Source organism: Diceros bicornis, chromosome 12 (genome assembly GCF_020826845.1).
Source record: "Diceros bicornis minor isolate mBicDic1 chromosome 12, mDicBic1.mat.cur, whole genome shotgun sequence".
In the NCBI taxonomy this organism is placed as follows: Eukaryota; Metazoa; Chordata; class Mammalia; order Perissodactyla; family Rhinocerotidae; genus Diceros; species Diceros bicornis.
Window position 1 is genome coordinate 57,942,132 of NC_080751.1, and position 11,194 is coordinate 57,953,325.

Below are 11,194 nucleotides of genomic sequence, written 5' to 3' on the forward strand. Positions count from 1 at the left end.
CAGCTGCACAGTTAACAGGATGCAGTGTCCCCTGAGGACATACTGCAGCTGTAAAGTGTCAAAATAGCCGCCTTCTTTGAGTGACTACTGCTTTCCTACTCACTGAGAAACTTTGTTCTCTACAATCATAGACATCAGAAACTTTGGTGTTGGTAATTATATCAGTAAGAATGAAGCATCTGTCTCTTGCCTGGAGAATTTAAGGCCTTTTGATAGAGGTGTGGCCTTGATTTACAACCCAGGCCCAGAGTTTTAGATAAGGAGTTTTTTGGACAAACATTCTACATCTTAACTTTATTGCTTCCAAAGCAACAGGCCTCTGGGTCCACTCTGCAGTCTAGACTGCATGTTGACCCCTTTATACACAGCTGTGCTTTACTTTGAGCCTTTCAAAATACTGCTTTATTTAAATTGTATCTAAATTCTGCTAAAGGTTACTAGTTACTATCTTGTAGCGCCTGGTATTAAGGAGAAGTAGGTATTACATAAACATTGTTTCATTTGGAGCATCTTATAAATTTCTTTTTAACAATTTCAAAATAGTATTTATTAAATTAGCTGTTGTTCAGTGAACTGAATGGTTTTTGCCTCAAAGGATACTGGTTTTGAATTACGTTTCTTAGAGTTTCTTTCAGTTCTAGTACCCCCTATGCTGTTATTTGAGTGGGAAAACTTTTTGCCCAGAAAGTTGATTCTTTTTAAGTCAAATAAATAACTTACTATATCATAGTGTTCCATTATCAAATGAAAGGATTTCTGATCTCTTTGCCAGGTCTTGTTGAATCGTTGCTGTAACTTTATTCCTACACATTATGCAGCAGTTATTTTCTAAAATATTCTTAGGTTCTACTCTAGTTAATTCATTTTCAGAGTTAAGTACTTAGCAACATCATCTTGCTTCCTGCTTGGTGAATTCTCCAGTGATGTATGCAGTTCCAGTGTGTCTTGACCCAATGGCAGTGCGGGTCGACCATGTTTAAAAGACAATCTTCCAGGGCCGGCTTGGTGGCACAAGCAGTTAAGTGCGTGCGCTCCGCTGTGGTGGCCTGGGGTTCGCCGGTTGGGATCCCGGGCGCGCACCCACGCACTGCGTGGCAAGCCATGCTGTGGCGGCATCCCATATAAAGTGGAGGAGGATGGGCACGGATGTTACCCCAGGGCCAGTCTTCCTCAGCAAAAAAAAAAGAGGAGGATTGGCAGATGTTAGCACAGGGCTGATCTCCTCACAAAAAAAAAAAAAGACAATCTTCTTGTCCTGAATGACCACTTCACACTGTTAGTCTCAACAACTATCCTGTTTCTCCTAAGGTGGACATTACTTGCACATACTAATCTTAACTAAGGGAGATGAAGTTACCATAAATTTCCTTTGGTTTTTAAATCTGAATTTGGGGGATTATATGCTCTATGATGGACATTTTGGTTATTTTTAATTTTTCACTACTAAAAACACACTGCAATGAATGCTTTCTTGCACCCTTCTAAGATGACAATATTATCTATTTTCCCAAGCATTAATGATATAAAACACAGGTGTGCCTCCCTAACATAAGTAGGCTTCAATCAGACTTGCTATAGCAGCTGATTTCACTTTCGAAGTCCAAATGCCAAAGCCAGTTGCACACATGGGAGGACCAGGTTGGCGGTGGCCTGTGTGTGTGCTTCAAGAAGTGCCAGACATACTCCACCCCAAAGCTTACCATGGTGCCTGCCGTGTCAACCACAGAGATTCATTACTTTGGGTTTGTAACTTGCTATCTCAGGATGATCCTTTAAACGAATGATTTCTCCTTGATTATGGTTATTGTAGAAAATTGAGAACATACAGAGAAGTTGATAAATGAAAATAGAAATTACCTGTAGCTCTCGACTCAGACAACACTACAGTGAACGTTTTGGTATTTCCTTCCTTTCCTTTTATATACATGAAATTGAAAAGATGATCTTTTTTAAAACTGTTTTGTTATTCATTTAAGTAGCTTTATAGTAAAAGAAATCTGATGAATATTAATTCCAAGCATTTCTTTAAATTTACTTCTAGTTCCTTCATTTATTCAATAAACATTACTAAATGCCTACTACATGCAAGACATTGAGCTAGACACAGATTAGTGATCTAGAACACTTTATCAGTGTGTACCAATTCACATATTTTTACAAATCAATAATCAGATGTAATCAGTGAATAAACTATTTTATGTTCTAGTTTTCTTTTTCAACATTATTTCCTATAGATTTGTATATGTACCTCAAACTTCTTGGGTTTTAAGGGTTGTATAATATTCAATTGTATTGATATCACCATTCCCTGTTATTGTCAATTTAGGGTGTTTCCTCCTCACTCTTGCTTTTGGATTCTTTCTTTGGACTTAAATCCTCAGAAGAGGTTATCAAATCAAAGGGCATATTGTTACTTATTGAGCAATCTCATTTTAGAATTCAAATACTTACAGGAAGAGGAACAAGTTACATGTGCCTTAGATTTCTCATGAATCCAATCAAGCAGATGAATTTTATTAAAAAACAAAATTCAACTCAGTAAATTTGAAGATGTAATTGGCTTTATTAGGCAGTTCATGAATTGGGCAGCATCCCGTCTAGCAGTGGAGAGATACTCCAAGGGGTTGTACAAAATGGAAGGTTTTTATAGGGAAAAGGGTGAGGCAAGGGAGTTATTAGAAAAGAAAAGAAAGGGTTACTTTTAGGCCAAGACATCTTCTTTTTTGGGGGGAAGGGAATGGCAAGGGTTTTATCACGCAGACTGCCTCTTCTTCCTCTGGGGGATAGAGAGGACCCACAGGACAGATTACCTTATTGGTGCTGACCAGAAAATTCCAGACTGGTTGATTAAGATTACACTTCTGCAGAAGGTCCAACTGCAATTAAGTCAGGTATTAAATCTAGTTTTAGTGTCATTGGCTTTAGCACAAGTGACGCCATTTTGGGCTCATGGTTTTTCTCTTTAACAATCCCCCCTTTTGATCAGAATCTCAGTTTGACTGACAGATGTGATAAAAAATTAAGGCATTAGTGCCACTCTAAGCTATTGCTCTGTAGTCCTCACAGCTTTGTTGACCCTTGATGTGGTATCCACAGGTCATGATGTTTCGCTCAATCCCCATGACACTTACAGTTCATGGCTCCAGGTTCATAATCATTCCCTTCGCTTCATTCCAGTCTTAGGAAAATCATTTGCTTGGTAGTTAGTGGCTACAAACATGCATTTAAGGCTTTTGAGAGAATACAATACACCTGGGGGATTTTTACTATAACTGTAAGCAGGACGATTCCCAATGTTTGGAGTGAACTTTGGAGCCATGGTCCCCAAGACCCAAACCAATCAAGACCAAATAAATCAAAAAAAGACCTTGTTGATGGAGTTACCTTTTTAAGCCAAATTGCTTGCTCAGTGATCTTATGTAGCTGAGTTTCAACTTCCCCAGAAGTGTTGATCCAGGTACAACAGGTGATATTGGCCATAGCAGAGACACTTCCTTGCTCAGCTAAAAGATAATCAAGGGCTCTTCTATTACCAAGAACAACCTTAGCCAGAGAATCCAAAGATTTTTGCTGGGCAGCTACCGTCTTAGCAATGGAATCTGCAATGTCTCCAAGAGTTAAAGAGAAGTTTCTGATCACATTCCCATTTGTATTTATTCGTGACCAGGCAAGTAAGGCCCTGCCAAAGGAAGTGAATGCTGAATCATGAAAGCCTCCTGGTAGGTCCTTTCTAGGACAGTTAAGGACACAGTTAGATAACCTAAGAGGCATTGCCTAGTTGTGTACCAGACATCTAGGCATTCATAGGCCCAAGGAGAATGATAACCACCACAGACATAGATAAATCCTGTCCTTAATTCCACTAAAGTGGCACTGTTAATGGACTCATTCACAGAGATTGCTGCGTTTATCTGTTGAAGGCCAGGGGTTGGTCAGGTTTCTAGCAAATGTGCGAGGAGAATCTCCTAGCCTGAAATGAAGAGTCAATCCATAAAGATGGGTGCTGCTGGTGATATCTCTAGTAAGTGGGGGCAAATCTGAGCTACATAGTTATGGATATATCAGAATCTTTGATGACAATTCCAGCAGTCTGAAAGGTTACCCCCTTTAGCAATGGCCTGGAAGATACAGGTGATGATGGTATCTTTCCAGCCCAATGCCAGAGTAAAAGAAAGGAAAAGAAAGAGTTGTATTTTTAAAGTATGAAGTCTTGGGGCCGGCCCGGTGGCACAAGTGGTTAAGTGCACACTCTCTGCTTTGGTGGCCCGGGGTTCACAGGTTCGGATCCCGGGTGCACATTGATGCACTGCTTGTCAAGCCATGCTGTGGTGGCGTCCCATGTAAGGTGGAGGAAGATGGGCACGGATGTTGGCTCAGGGCCAATCTTCCTCAGCAAAAAAATAAAATAAATAAATTAATTAATTTTAAAAAAATGAAGTCTTGATCTGGCATCTTGGGCTGAAGCACTCTACTTTGATGTCAGCTACTTCTCTTCCTCATAAATTTGATTTGGAGGTCTCCAGAGTTTGTACAGAACCAGGTGTCAGGTGGAGCCTTCTTCAGTTGTGAGACACATATCCAGGGTTCAAGGCCCTCAAGTTTGCCTGCCATCTGGGTAGTGAGGAGGACCTGGTATAGTCCCTTCCAAGGAGCTTAGTGATGCCAAATCAGAAGGGTGAGAGAAAATTGGAAATGTTAGTTTGGTGAGTCGTAGCCAGATATTTGAGGAAGCTAGAAGAATTCAGGATCCAGTCCAGTCTACAAGTATATAACAAAACCTCAAGACAATTAACAGGACTAAAATCTAATATCTACAAAGATGCAAACATAATTTTTCTGTCTACAATTACCCCCATTTTTTACCAAAGATAATCACAGTAAAACTAAATGTCTTTATGTTAAATTTAGCTTGATTATTTATATAAGTGCAGCAAGAACAGTGATTGACCATATAAGCTCTTTTTGAGACTGCTTTCCTGGAACCTTGTAAGCAAGGTACCAGGTTGATTTTTCCAAGCAGTTTCTTGAAGCTATCTGGTCATGTCGGAGTCTATGCACATCTCTCTCAAATATGACATTCCAGTCAAAGCCTTGGCAATATAGCCAGTGTTTCTGATGGTGTCCTGTTATAAGGGGAACAGATTCTTATTGAACTTATGCAAATAAACATATTTTCATGAAAATAAGAATACTCACTGAGAGTTTTTGAATTCCCGAAGGATCAAATAGGGAAAAGTAAATGTTTCATCTTTGTTCACAAAGGTATACTTTACCAAATTGTTGTAAGTCCTAGATAGCTTAAGAGAAAAAGTCTCCTTAAATCTCGAAAAACAAAATATTAGCGCATCCTCCTTGGTTCATGCAGTCCCATGTAATTAATACCTGTTCTGCTTGAATCCAGTTTTTCCACTGGTTCTCTTGACCTTGCCTGATGATTGAGGGTGATAGGGACAGTAATAATTCCAAGAAGTTTACAAGGTCTTCATTAAGTCTAATATGACCTGCCTAGTGAAATGGATGCCTTGATCAGTGGAGATTGTAGAAAGTATACTCCAAGTATAGAAACACATTTTCTAACAGCTTCTTTGCCACTGTGAGGCATCAGCCTTGAGGCAGGGGAAGGCTTCAACTCATATGGAAAAAATAATACAATAACAAGAACATATTGATAACCCACACTAAATGATAGTTGAATGAAGTCCAGCTGCAGGTGCTCACAGGACCCAGAGGGAGGAGTTCTGAGGCCTTTGGGGACAAAAATAGTTTTTCCTACGGTGGGTGAAGGAATGTAAAAACTGAAAAATGGAGTTTGCCAGGGAGCTGGGAAAAAGCAAGCAGCCATCTTGGGTTTTTCGTAGCCCCGACTGTTTGTTTAATTTACAGCCATTGTTAATCCGTCTTAATTTCTCTGATTCAGGAGCAGACTGTTGCCATGTTACAAGGACATCAGGATAACAAAAATCTGGCAATGAGGAGTCATTTTTTGCAGAAGCAGAATGGACTTCATCCACATGTGCATTCTAAGTAATTTTCCCTGCTGACAAATTTTGTGACAGAGATAATGAAACCGGCAAACAGCCATTGATGATTAAGCAGCTAGTAACTATGGGGGATTAGAATTTGCCAACTCAAAATATGTCTCTGCCTGAATGACATTTTGACCCCACCCCCACTAACTGACCAAAGGAGTTTGGGATGGGAGGTCTGCCCCCAGAAAAGGCCATTACCATAGACACCTCCGGGTACCTGGGTGAGTCATGCTAAGCCCATTCTTAGTTCTGGTTACCCTTTATGAGAGACATTAACATTTGTAAGGAAAATCTCCATTTATAAAGGTAGCTTCTTCCCTGTACCAGGAAGAAGGGAGGGATGGCCTTACCTAGAAACTTATCAGAATGAAAGGTGAGGACTTAAATCTGCATGATAAACTTACTCATTGTTAACTGTGCTGTTTGGGCAATATGCTATCTGACTCCCACTAGGTTCCTATAGATGACATCTCCCTGGAGCCTGGGTCACCATGGTAAAGGGTGTTTGAGCTATTTTTTTCAGGAACTGAACCCCTTGTCCACTTCAGGCCAGATTGAGACCACCAATCCATCAACTGGGCCCTTTTGACGGCAAGAGGTTGGAACTCCACCCTCAGGACATGCTAATGTCACCATTCTGTGAACATGTGTCCTACAAAGAGACAGGAAGCCTGACTACGCCTGTGCAGATCATCAAGTACCTCATTTCTCCTCTCGTCCAATCATTTCAGACCAGCTTTCCCCCTTTCCCATAAATACCCCTGAGTTCCTATTTTTGGAGAGGTGGATTTGAGACTTGTTCTCCTGTTTTCATCACTTGGCTGCATTGTGATTAAACCCTCTCTCTCTCTGTAATGTCGTCATCTCAGTGATTGGCTTTCTGGTTGGTGGGCAAAAAGGGACCTGGTACAGTAACAATAACATGAACTTATCTGACTTTTAGTAAACCTAGAAAGAATAGAAGTTGTATATTTGTATAATATTCAACGTTGATAACTCTAAAGACATGTCTATTTTAATTAAATCAACAAACTTAAACTAGCTGTAATTTACTAAAGATTGATCCTAGATCATGTGAACATATTTCTGAGAGTTTAAGTGCTTAGTTTTCTTTAACCCAATTAAACAGAGCTCTTTTACAAATTAATTTTGGCAATACCATCCAGAGGTGGAAAAACATTACACACCTACAACATACATATATATAGATACACATAGGTAGACACAGAGATTTTTTGGTTACTAATATTTGTGGAGAAGACACTTAGGATTTTTCATTTGCCCAATTTCAAAATATTTTTTCCTTTTTTTTCTTCTGGTGAGAAACACTCGCTTTTCAAATAACTCAAATTCTAGAGAAGATGGGGTAAGAAATCTACATCACAAAGGCATAGATTAAGTTCAGGACAATTCTATTATCTAACTCCTGATCTTTTCAAGCATTTTGAGAGAATAGGCCAGTTTTGGGGGATTGGCAAAAGGGGTAGGTGAACTTTAAACTTCTAGACTTCTGTCTTTGGACTTGCAGAGATTTACAAGACAAAGACAGTTGTTTCCAGTTCTCCAAAGAACTGAATTGCAGCCTGAAGGATAAGGAGGTTGACCTGCCCTCCAATTACATTACCTCCAATTTGCTTCTTTCCCTCTGGGTACATAGTTTTGTTTTAGCTTACGGGAGAAGGCCTAAAAAAAAAATTCCTAGCAGGCTTTGAATATTCTTCGGTTATAAAGAATCTCATTTCTTTTAGCTAGGACTTTGGGTTTTCTGGAGCCACACTAATAGTCGAGGGAGTGGGGAAAGGACTGAACTCACAGGCCCCAAAGGATGGGAACTGTGGACTGATTCCAAACAAGTGGGGAACTGCAGCTGCCACCAACAGTTCCCAGCATTGAATCTGGGGACACAACCAAAGAGCTGGGGTTTCTTTTTGGCTTCTGAGTTACCCACTTAGCAATAGCCTTTATCTACACAAAACAAGACAAACAAACACACGCACCTTAATATATTGGCACTAACCGAGGAATGTTACTGCATCCTGGCCACAAGAAGGCCCTGTGCACACCACAAACAGTTCTCGCGGAACCTTGGACTGGGGGAAAGGATTGGACCACCAAACCCCAAGGAATAAAGACTGCAGACTGATTCCAAACAAAATAGAGAACAGCAGCTGCCACCAGCAGTTCCCAGTGTGGAATCTGGGGTATGATTCCAAACAAATGGGGAACTGCAGACTAAACTGTCAGCAGTTCCCAACATGGAATCAGAGACAGGGCTAAGGATGGGAGTTTTCTACCTGGGGAACTGTTGTCTGAAGGGCTGGGGCTTGTCTGCCAGCTCCATTGGCTCCAGGTTAAATCCTCTACCAGCTCAATTGGCTCTGGGCAGAATCCACCGCCAGTTCAGTTGGGATCCAGGCAGAATCTTCTGCCAGCTCAAGCTAATCTGGCCTGTAAAGAAGCCAATTAGATCAGGAGCTCTAATGTAAAGAGAGAGTAGAGCTCAAACCAAGAAGAACTCGCCAATGGCCCTTGGAAACAGCAAGAAAGATAGTGAACTCAAAAGGGTTTGTGGGAGCCATGCCTGTGTTTCTCATTGTCTCTTAATGCCATCAGAAGTTTCCTTCAATCCCACTGCTGCCATCAAATCTGTTAAAAAACAAAATCCAGGGGCCGGCCCCATGGCGTAGTGGTTAAGTTCAGCGCATTCCGCTTCAGCGGCCTGGGTTCGTGGGTTCAGATCTCAGGCACAGACCTACACCACTCATTGACCATGCTGTGGCAGGGACCCACATGCAAAATAGAGGAAGACTGGCACAGATGTTAGCTCAGAGCTAATCTTCCTCAAGCAAAAAAAGAGGAAGATTGGCAACAGATATCAGCCCAGGGCAAATCTTTGTCAGGAAAAAAAAAAAATCAACCAAGTAAATTTGAAGATCTAATTGGCTCTATTGATTCATAAATTGGGCAGCATCCCATCTAGCAAGTAGAGAGATACTCTGAGGGGTTGTACAAAATGGAAGGTTTTTATGGGAAGAAGGGTGAGGCAAGGGAGTTATTAGAAAAGAAAAGAAAGGGTTATTTTTAGGCCAAGACATCTTTTTTTGTGGGGGAAGGAACCTGCAAGGGTTTTATCATGCAGATTGCTGCTTCTTCCTCTGGGGGATAGAGAGGGCTCACATGACAGATGACCTCATTGGTGCTGCCCAGGAAATTCCAGACCGGTTGATTAAGATTACGTTTCTGCCGAAGATTGGAACTGTGATTAAGTCAGGTATTAAATCTAGGTTTGGTATCATAGGCTTTAGCACAAGTGAAGCCATTTTGGGCCTATGGTTTTTCTCTTTAACACTTTCCATTTTGGCGAGGTAGGGGCACTGAAACAGAGGGAAGGCATAGGCCACCGAAGATGAACCTGACCCTCTTCACGGCTCAGCTAGCCTTTCCGAGGGCAACAAGAATGGTTGCTAGGAGTGGTGCCCCTTCCACCATCATTAGGTTGCAGATTCTACCAGCCTGCGAGCTCACTGAGGGCAGGGCCCTCCTCACCCAGCATAAAGCCAATGGCCCTTTTTTTCATTAAGTTTGGCTTTCAGAAGAGGCTGCACTTCTGCACTTTAAACACATGCAACTAACAGCTATTGATACACCAAGCCATTCTTTCGCTTGACCAATGATGACTGAATTTTCCATGAAAACGGGGCCTACCAGCTGCTGGTGCTGGGGAACAGGGCCTCTGCCAAGGCAGCTGATAGACGGGTGAGAGTTCTTAGGGGTACCCATTAGTGCCCTGCTGAAGAGTCCCCAGGCAGGACCTGCTGAGGAGACCCTTCCTGCAGAGCCCCAAGACATGGGGCTGGCCATCCCCTGGCCAAAATGTCCCTGCACTCCCACTCACCACTGAGCTTCAGACTGCAGCAGACTCCAGTAGGCAGCTGCAGAATCTTCTGGGTGGCTACCTGGTGACAAAGTCCCACTCTCTCAACTTGGTGGAGTGGACACATTCCTCTTTCCCTCCCCCCTTCCAGGGCTGCCCAAACTCTGCCACTTGGGCAGAGGAAAGAATGAGAAAACAGAGAAGGAGAAATTGCTAGCTATACTACCTCACTCCTAAAGGCAAGCTGGCGGGCCCTAAGTTTTCAAATATAAGAATTATAAGCAAAGGGGCCGGCCCTGTGGCTTAGCAGTTAAGTGCCCGCACTCCACTGCTGGCGGCCCGGGTTCGGATCCCGGGCGCGTGCCGACGGGCCGCTTCTCAGGCCGTGCTGGGGCCGTGTCCCACATACAGCAACTAGAAGGGTGTGCAACTATGACATGCAACTATCTACTGGGGCTTTGGGGAAAAAAAAGGAGGAGGATTGGCAACAGATGTTAGCTCAGGGCTGATCTTCCTCACAAAAAAAAAAAAAATGTACATACTTTGGGCTGGCCCCATGGCTTAGCAGTTAAGTGAGCGCACTCCGCTGCTGGCAGCCCGGGTTCGGATCCTGGGCACGCACCGATGCACCACTTCTCCGGCCATGCTGAGGCTGCGTCCCACATACAGCAACTAGAAGGACGTGCAACTATGACATACAACTATCTACTGGGGTTTTAGGAGGGGGGAAGAATTATAAGCAAAGATTTTATCCAGAGATTCATTTATGCAATCATTTAATAAATATTTATTTTTATTAAGCTCCTTTTAAGTGTCAAGCATTAGTCTAAGTGTTGAGGATGCGGGGGGAACAATTTCTGTCCTCAGAAGCTTACATTGTGGAAGAAATAGATAAATAAATAAACAAGTAAATAAATGAGGAATGGTTTCACATAAGTAGAATATATAAAGTACAAACATCAGTGCTAAAGTAATCCAATGTATTAACCACTGAATCACTCTCAGAATTTCCCTTCAGTACCAAGCTGAATAAAATCTAAGAATATTCTTCAGTTCAATTCCACAAACTGAGTGCCTACTTCCTACAACGGCTGGGAAGCTATAAACACTGAAAAGAGGTTCCTTGCCCTCCAGGCACTCATCTTCTAGTAGGGAAGTTTAACATATTCAGCTGCAAACTGATGTACGTCAACTACAAGTTGATGTATTCAACTGCTGGTATACCTTCATTTTGGGAAGGCAGTTGTATATATTTCCATTCATGGAGCTAGTGCATGTCAAGGATATGCTT